Below are 9743 nucleotides of genomic sequence, written 5' to 3'. Positions count from 1 at the left end.
AATCCTCATATTTGATGTAGCGCCACATCATGTTGTCTTAAAGTGCTTCGCTGAATCTACTGTAAAGTGAATTGGCTGTGTATTTTGGGGGTGAAATGTGGCAGCCAATTGGGCAGAATTGCAAATAATGATGAATTATTTATAATTATTCATAATTGCAAAGTAACGACATTGCGATTTCCGATCATTCGCAACAAACGCAAGAAAAACAATGTTGATATCTTACAATTTGCGATGATGGTAGGAGAAATACACTCAAACCTCTTGTAACGTGGAGTTTGGATCATAAGATCCCAACCCCTGTCGTGTTACTTTTTTTCCTAAAAGAAACACGGAGACTTCTGGGTTACCGAGTCATCACCAATATTATTTCCTGTTTGCTGCATAGAATTATAGAGATTTACAGCTCTGAAGGGAGGCCATTCCACCCATTGCATCTGCATCTCAGGGTAAGCTCTTCATTCAGTCCCACTGCCCTGCCCCATCCCCATATCCCTTCAAGCCTCTATCCTTAATATACCTGTCCACTTCCCTCTTGAAATCTGCCTTTACTACCTTCATTGGCTCGACAACTGTTAGAGTAAAATATTTTTTAAGAGAGAACTGGATAATTATTTGGGGAGGACAAGTTTGCAGGGCTATGGGGAGAGAGCGGGGGAGTGGGATTGATTTGGAGAGCTCCTTTCAAGGAGCCGGCACAGACACAATTGGCCGAATGGCCTCCTTCTGTGCTGTATAATTCTATGGTTCTATGATTTTATGATCAACAACAGTCTGCCTATTCGGATGGATGTTTAAGCGTTCTGGGTATCTACACTGGAAAAGGGACCCTATATAAGTAAAGGTTGTTGTTAACAACCCCAATTTGAAAAGAGAAGGGAGTTTCTCCCGGCAAACAAGCCCCCAAATAAAATTGGTCACTCACTTCATGGCTGTTTGTGGGACATTGCTGTGTGCAAATTGTCTGCCATGATTACCCACAAAATAGAGTATATCCTGTGAAGCTCCTTGACTAGTCTTAACAATGTGGTAAGGTACTGTATTAAACACAAAGATAATTCTTATTAATAATAACAGAAAGTACAGCTAGAATCATCTCCAACCCATCAGGTATTGGATAATAATAAATCTTTGATATAGCGCCTTATCGTGTCTTCCAGACGTCTCAAAGCGCTTCCCAGAATATACTGTAAAGTGAATTGACTGTATCTTTTGTGGGCGAAACAATCGTGAAAGACCGTTGCATTGTAGCGATCAACCCCCTTATTTCGCGCGCACACGCAACCCTCATCCCCCAGCGCTCTACCATTCTGTAGCACCAGTCGTTGATTGGAGCTGAGGGTTATGAATCTCTTTGAAAATATGATCTATAAATGCTTGAATGTTCTTGCCCTCTAGTGATCAAACAGGGAAAGTACTGTGGTACAGGAGATAGAGATAGGACAGTCAAGCCAGTCTGCCATCAAGATTCTCATTGGAGTTCGGTCTGTTCCCTGGCAGTGTCCGGTACTCTGACTGCTGTGCTCAATCATTATAGAATAATACCTCTTTGGTGGTCTGAGGGTCTTAACAGGTCAATCCAGTTCACTGTCTCTCTCTGTAACTGATACGAAAGGCATTGTGCGTTCCTGGGAATGGATTTCATCAAGTTTGCAATGGATTAGCTACAGGGACCGAACCTGCCAGGGAGATGAAAAAGTTGCAGCGAAGACACGGATTTTAATCCGCAAAAAAAATTTCTCTTTTAGTTTCTTTACGTCAGTGACCAAGGGCTTGATTTTTTTTTTCTTGCTCGTGAAGGTCAGCTAACCGGAGGGAATAAAAAGAGCTGTCAGAAAAGGGACTGCAAAGACTCGAAGATTAATGTACGTTCCGATCTGCAAATAATTTCTAGTCCTGGGCACAGTTACATCTGCACTGCATCACACACTCCCAGGGCTCTGCAGTACACAAAACATCTTAGCCTGCTCAACCAGTCCACACTGGTGCTTACAGTCCAGTCTGACGCTCCAAGTGCTGCATTGGTCTCAAAGTGGGCCGAATGGCCTCCTTCTGTGCTGGAAGATTCTATAGACTACGGGGAAAGAGCGGGGCAGTGGGACTAGTTGGTGGCTCTTTCAAAAAGCCGGCACAGGCATGATGGACTGAACGGCCTCCTTCCATGCTGTACGCTGCCATCATTCTACTATTCCATCGGTGGTCGTGCCTTCAGCCATTCGCCCCGAAACTCTGGAACTCTCTCCCTCAATCCCTCTGCCTTGCCCTCTACGTCCCCACCTTCAAATCACGCCTAAAGACCTTCCTGTTGGATCATGTTTATAGTCACCTCCCCCACCCACCTCCCCCTGGCTCAATGTCGGACTCCGCCACAGTCAAGCGCTCCAGAAAGCTACCCCACGTGAAGATCCCTATATAAATGCAAGTCGTTGCTGTTGATTCTATGGTCGAAAGCATCCTCCTTCTGATGAGGCATTAAGACTGTCTGCGCCTGTTCAGGGGGGTTTTAAATTTATCCCAAGGCGCTACTCGAAAAAGAGACGGGAGTTTTCCTCCGGGTCCTTGACTAAAATCCCCCTGAGGAAAATCAGAAAAAGGGTACACCAATATAATAATAAAAATAATAATATTAATAATAATAATCCTTGCATTTGGTACAATGTCTTATCACATCCTCGCGATGTCTCAAAGCGCTTCACAAGATATACTGTAAAGTGAATGAATTGACTGCAATTTTGTGGGCGAAATGTGGCAGCCAGTTTGTGCACAGCCACGGAGTGAGTGACCAATTTTATTTGGGGGGATTGTTGGCCAGGACACTGGGAGAGAGAAACTCCCTTGTCTTTTCGAATAGTGCTACGAGATCTTCAACGTCCACATAAACAGGTAGTCGGGACCTTGGTTGAACATCTCATCCAAAGGACGGCACCTCCGACAATGAAACACACCCCCAGCGCTGCACTTGAGTGTCACCTTAGATTATGTGATTCCAAGTACCCGACCTGGGGCTTGAACCCACAACCTTATGATTCAGAGGTGAGAGCGCTACCACTGAGCCAGGCTGACACAAACAGGCTGCTGTGCCAAGACAGCGGAACCAGGGGACATGGGTTTACAGTTACAAAAGGCAATTTCAGGACACGGCACTGACAAAGACTGACAACAATTATTTCCGATAATGGCAATCCTTGCATTTCAAACAGCGGCTTATCCACATTGTCGAGCATCTCAAAGCGCTTCACACAATTCATCGCAAAGCGTAGCTACTCTGTATTTGTAAGCGAGCACAGTAGTCCTTTTGCGCTCACAAATATTTTTTATCTGGGGAACTGTCGGCCAGGACACCAGGAGAGAGACACTCCCTTCTCTTTTCGAGGAGTAATTTTTCGCCCACACAAAAAAATACAGTCAATCCACTTTATTGTAATATCCAACTAAATGCTTTGAGACATCTCGACAACGTGATAAAGGGCTTTTATCAAAGGATTAATTCATTAATTTTGCCCCAAAATATACAGTCAATTCACTTTGAGACGTCTCGATGATGTGATAAGGCGCTATATTAAATGCAAGGATTATTATTATTAATAATTAGTCATGGGGCTTGAACCCACAACCTTCTGACTCAGAGGCGAGAGAGCTACCGACTGAGCCAGCCTGACACCTGGCTCTGAATCCATAGTACAAAGGGATAATATTCCGGATGAGAGATTATATTTTATTATTGTTAAGAAAAAGAGAGAGAGTTTCCCTGCTTTAAATTCACACTTTAATTGCAAAAAAAAAAGGGAATAATGAGAGCCGTGATCATGATGTAGTTATTCATTTTTTGAAAGCTTAATAACGTGTTTTAAATTGCCATATTCAGGCTCGGAGTGGGTCACAGCAAATAACAAACTTGTACAGTAATTTGAGGCAATGATTAAAACAATGTGCGACGAATTAGTTGGGGTGGGGGGGGGGGGTGGTGGGCGGGGGCGGGGGGAGAGAATAGAACTGGAACATCTGCAGTGCATTTTCAGTGTGCCTCTCGCCCGCAATAATATTCCAAAGAGATCGAAATGAAGGTAAAAATTCCACTTAAGTGAACACAGCTTTCGCACGGGATATCTGGCATGGCATCGCTGCTTGTTATCCTCTGAGGCCTTTGGTGTAACAAGTGCCCTCTGGACGAGTTTCCGGGTTTATACCCTCACCCCGCTTGCCCTCCAAGCCCTCTTGATTCCGACCCTCAGCTTGGATGCAAACCCTTCACTGTCCAGGACCTTGGGACCTCCAGATGTGAAAGGCACTGTGTGAATGCAATTTGTTGTTGTTATTGAAGCACTCAAGTTCCTTTTGATGAGATGATAAACTAAGTCCAGTCTTTTCAGATGGACGTTAAGAATCCCTTGCCACTATTCAAAGGGTAATAGACAAGAATTTCTCCCTGTGTCCTGGCCAACAATGTCACAATCAATTGGTCATTAACTTCATTGCTTTTGTGGGAGAGTTATTATTATGATTATTATTATTTCTGTGTGCCAATTGGCTGCCACGTTCATCCACAAAACGCAGTCATTCACTCCACTTCACAGTGAATCAGTGAAACCTTTTGAGACGTCCTCCTGATTTTTATTGTGCATAGTGAGGCTTGTTCAGGTGTATAATAATAAAAGTAATCCTTGCGTTTATATAGCCCCTTATCACGTCTTCGAGACGTCTCAAAGCGCTTCACAGAACATACTGTGAAGTTTTTCCGGTGTCTGTGAAAATCGATGAAAGAAAAGCACCTCCAACAATACAGCACTTTTCCATCTATTCATCACACTAGAATGGTGTCCTAAACAGGAGCTCAAAGTGGATCTCGAACCGACAATCCTCTGATTCAGAGGTGAGAGTACTGCCAACTGAGCCAGGTTGATATCTATTAAGTGATCCAAAGACCGCCAGCAGTTCCCCTCTCCACACCCCCACTACCGCACTGAATCATAACCCTAAGCTGTGAGCTCTCAAAGTCTGAGTTGACCTTCAGACCACGTCAAGTGGAGATGAGAGTGATTCACTTCCGCTTACGTAGCAGTAAGTAGGAACGGGGTTGTTAGTCGATTAGCGGATCTCCTGCCTGGGGTAATAAAGGCCTCACAAAAAAAAACTGGTTGCTCAATCCACCACTGTTTGTGGGACGCTGCTGTGCAGAATTGGCTGTTGCGTTTCGCCCACAAAATATACAGTCAATTCACTTTACAGTATATCCTGTGAAGCGCTTTGAGACGTCTCAATGAGGTGATTGGGTGCCGTATCAAATGCAAGGATTATTAGTCTTATTATTATTGTTATTAAAAGGAGGACATTCAACAGCTGAAGAGATCTGGTTTGGGAAAGGGCTTGGGGAGGAGCAGTTGTGAGATGCAATGCACCCCTCAGATCAGGTTGCGTTGAATAACCTGAGGCCAGAGACCTAGGGAGAGAGAGACCAAGGGAGAGGAGGATGCAGAAAATAAGAAGAAAGTGAAAAAGAAGGGAAAAATGTCATATTGTTTGAAATTCTGCCAATGTCCTTAGGAAGGTTTGGGTCAGATTAAAATATTCCACATCAGGTTTATATAATCTCAACAAACCATAAAAGTAGCTGGAGGGAAATAATTCTCTGCTGTTATGGTTCCAATGAATGCTGCATTTCCATTTTAAAGCTTTGTTTCAATCAGACATTTCATATTTTCCAGATCTCTGTGTTTTTTGTTTAATCTTTCCTGTCTGAAGCGAAAACATAATCCGCACAAAGAGAAGAGGTATGTCAGCCATCCATAGAAGTATCTTCCCATCGAGAGAGCAGAGGCAGAGAGAAGGCAGGCAAGCATTAAAAGGCACTGGAACCCATTTACACACCGTTACCAAGGAACCAGTGTAGAGGGCTCATAGTAGGATCGTAGAACCACGGAAATTTACAGCCCTAAAGGAGGCCATTCAGCCCATCAAGTCTGCACCAGCTCTCAGAGCGAGCTGTCCATTCAATCTCACTACCCTTGTTCATTTTTTAATTGCTGGGCCCACAAAATATACAGTCATCTCACTTTACAGTATGTCCTGTGAAGCGCTTTGAGATGCTTCAACGACGTGATAAGGCGCTATATCAAATGCAAGGATTCGTGGAGTCCTGTAGCTCAGTGGTTAGAGCACTCGCCTCCCAAGCGAGAGACCTGGGTTTGATCCCGGCAGGGTGAAACCTTGGGCAAGTTTCCTTACTCCACACGCCTGATAATAATCCCTCAAGAAAAAAAACAATAATAAATTGGTCACTTCAACCCACGACTGTTTGTGGGACACTATTGTGGGTAATTGGCTGCCGCGTTTCGCCCACAAATATACAGTGAGACGTCTAGAAGACGTGAAAAGCTCTATATCAAATGCAAGGATCATTATTATTATTATTATTATGCCTATACTCCTTCAAGCCTCTATCCTTCCTATACCTGTCCACTTCCTTCTTGAAAATAAATGTAATTTGCTGGTGTTGGAACCCACAATGGACTCTGCTCCTACCCACCTCACTTAGCAGAGTATTGCACATCCCAACAACTGTGTTAAAAATAAATGCTCCTAATCTCTACTTTCTCTCTTCCTTGTGACTATCTTATAATTGTGTCCTCTAGTCATTGACTCCTCTGCTAATGCGCACAGCTTCTCATTATTTACCATATGGAAATCTCTCATCATCGTGTACACCTCTATCAGGTGCCTCTCATCCTTCTCTGCTCCAATGAAAACAGCCCCGACTTCTCCAGTCTCTCCTCTCATAACTAGTTAGAACTGACATCTCCCGAATTGGTGCCTTAATAATTATAGTAATAGTATAACATCTTCTCACATCATTGTGATGTCTCAAAGCACTTCGCAAGATTTTACTGTACGGTGTAGTGACTGTGTATTCCGTAGGCAAATGCGGCAGCCAATTTGCACGTAGCAATTTCTAACAAACAGCCATGAAGTGAATGGTAAATGGCGCTTTCTCACAGCTGAATGGGGTTAGTGTTGCTGCCCCTACAACAACAACAACAACTTGGATTTATATAGCCCCCTCCTCACCGGATGGTGTCTCAGAGCACTTCACAGTAACGGATCCCGGGGCCGAGCCGGGGGAGGGGGGGGAGCCAGGGGGTGTGGGGGGAGCCAGGTGGAGGGGAAGAGACAGGGGAGGGGGAGGAGCCAGGGGGGGAGCCAGGGAGAGGGGGAGGAGCCAGGTGGAGGGGGGGAGCCGGGGGGAGCGGGGCAGCCGGGGGGGGGGGGGAGGATCCAGGGGGAGGTGGGGGGGAAGGTGACCATAGGCGCAGTCGAAAAGAAAGGTCTTCAGCAGAGACCTGAAAATGGGAAGGGAGGGAGTGAGACGAAGGGAGTGAGGACGGCAGTTCCAGAGCCTCGGGGCATAGTGGCTGAAGGCACAGCCGCCGAGGGGGCAGCGGAGGACTCGGGGGACGAGGAGGAGGCCAGACCCGGAGGAACGAAGGCAACGGGTACTGTTTTGAGGAGAGAGGAGATCAGAGAGGTCGGGGGGTGCAGAGGAGTGCAGGGACTTGAAGACGATGGTGAGGATAATGAAAGTTGGTGCCTTTAGTGATTGGTTGGCCTCACGTAACAAGAGGACCAAGGTTTAGAATTGCGCAGGGCAATTTCAGGTAGGACAGACACCAGGAAATATTTCTTGAGCCAGAGGTGAGTTAATGACTGGAGCAGGGTTACCGGGAACAGTAGTTAAGTCCTGGAAATTGGGATTCACATATAAACCAATAAAAAAGCACAGTTTGATGCTGTGATGGAAGGATGAGATTTAATGAGCTGAAGGAACTTCTGCATCTGAACCTTCCTTGTATTTGTTAGAAAGTTTCCACATTTATCTGGAGGATTGATGATGGTCCTTTGAATGAGATGTGAAACCGAGGTCCCATCTGCACCTGATCAGGTGAATTTTAACTCGAAAAGAGGAGAGAGTTTCTCCTGATGTCCTGGCCAACAATCCCCCAGAACAAATCGCTCGATCACTTTGTGGGATATCATTGTGCACCAATTGGCTGCCCCATTTGCCTACAAAATACAAAGTCACAACACTTGACGGAAACTATGAAGTGCTGGGAGACGTTTTCACATGATAAGGCACTACACTGAACGCAAGTTTTATTATTAGCACTAGTAACATTATTGTCGGCGTATGAAATGTATCTTAAAGCACCCGTGCACCATTCCCAATAGAAAAATAACTGACTGGCAGAAGTGGTTGCATTATTCAGGCAATAAGATAGCAGCAATTTTGCTTTGCAGAACTATTTTCATTCTTTATCTGAGACAAACCAACGCACTGAAGATTTAAGCTCAAACAGATGTCTTTCACCCACGCACTGCGCTGCACTGCACACTATACACACACGCACACACACAAAATCCTACGCTAACAGCACATGTCCCATTAGGAATTGCGCCTCTACCAACAAGTTGGAGACATTAAACTGATTCAGATGGTCCCCAGCAGAGACAGCCATCGCCAGCCATGCTTGACCCCAATCGCTCACACTCACACTGCCTTCATGTCCAGTGCTTTGGGATGCCCTCCTGATGGGAAAGGCGCTATGTAAATGTAACTTGTTGGTCTTGTCACCCACCCAACATTGCTATATAGTGGTTAGAGAACTCGACTCGCAAGCGAGAGGACCTGAGTTCTATTCCCAGTCAAGTTTCCTGACTCCACACGCCTGTTTAGCTAGCAGTAAGTAGGAATCTGGTTGTTAGTCGACTGGCAGATCGCTTTCCGGGAATAATAATCCCTTCGCTCAATCCACGACTGTTTGTGGGACGCTGCTGTGCACAATTGGCTGCCACGTTTCGCCCACAAACTATACAATTCACTTTACAGTGTATTCTGTGAAGCGCTTTGAGACGTCTCAACAATGTGATAAGGCGCTATATCAAATGCAAGGATTATTATGATTATGTGTCTTGTCACTGCAAATGAGTGGCAAGATGGTTTGCCTTTTATTCCTGCTTTCCCACCGTTATTCTGGATTTAATATTTATAACAACAATAATAATAATAATAATAATCCTTTACCTGTTTAATAAGGAACTAATAAAGAATTTGATTAAGGCCCCAGCTGGGTTCCAGACACAGGGATATATCCATGTGTAGGTAATATACTTTTAAGCAAGGTGATGGGTTTCTCTGGAGCTACTAAACTCTGGAACACTCTCCCTGAATCCCTCCGCCTTGCCCCCTTTCTCCCCCTTTTCAAGTCCCACCTGAAAAAGTTCCTTTTCGGCGTGTGTCAAATTCCCAGCTGACCAAAAGACAACCTAAAAAGACAGACGGGATCTGGGTTAAACATCCAATTGTAAATTAGTGCCTCTGACAATAGAGCGCTCTGCCCCCACCTGCCCCCAACCCACCCCAACCCCCCACCCACCCCCTCCATCAACCACCACGAGAGCAGCAAAATACTGTGCATCCAAAGTCTCTACCACCTTCTGAGCCGAAGTTCAGAGCACTACCGACTGAGCCGGGCTGACCGCGAAAATAAAATATACCACACATCAGGGCAGAGCGAAGCTCACCGTGAAATTCTTTGACAGATCTGGAGAGGGATGGAATTGCGGAATTGAAAACAAACAGCAAGTGTCAGATTTACAAACGAGGGGATGGGACAGAGGAAGGAAAAAAAATAGCTGAATAACAACAGCTGCTCATGTTGTGGGGGGCGGGAGGGCGGGTGCGGGGGAGAGCA

The 9743-nt window shown here is 45.3% G+C and overlaps 1 non-coding gene across 1 annotated transcript; it reads left to right on the top strand.

The window, feature by feature from the left end:
* Positions 1 to 6129: 6129 nt before the first annotated feature.
* On the top strand, positions 6130 to 6200 carry trnag-ccc. The gene has a single exon. It is a non-coding gene; the product is annotated as a tRNA-Gly (tRNA).
* Positions 6201 to 9743: the final 3543 nt, after the last annotated feature.

This window comes from Callorhinchus milii, unplaced genomic scaffold, assembly GCF_018977255.1.
Source record: "Callorhinchus milii isolate IMCB2004 unplaced genomic scaffold, IMCB_Cmil_1.0 Scaffold4, whole genome shotgun sequence".
NCBI lineage: Eukaryota > Metazoa > Chordata > Chondrichthyes > Chimaeriformes > Callorhinchidae > Callorhinchus > Callorhinchus milii.
The sequence above is the reverse complement of the archived record's forward strand: the minus strand, read 5'-3'. Positions and strand labels throughout refer to the sequence as shown.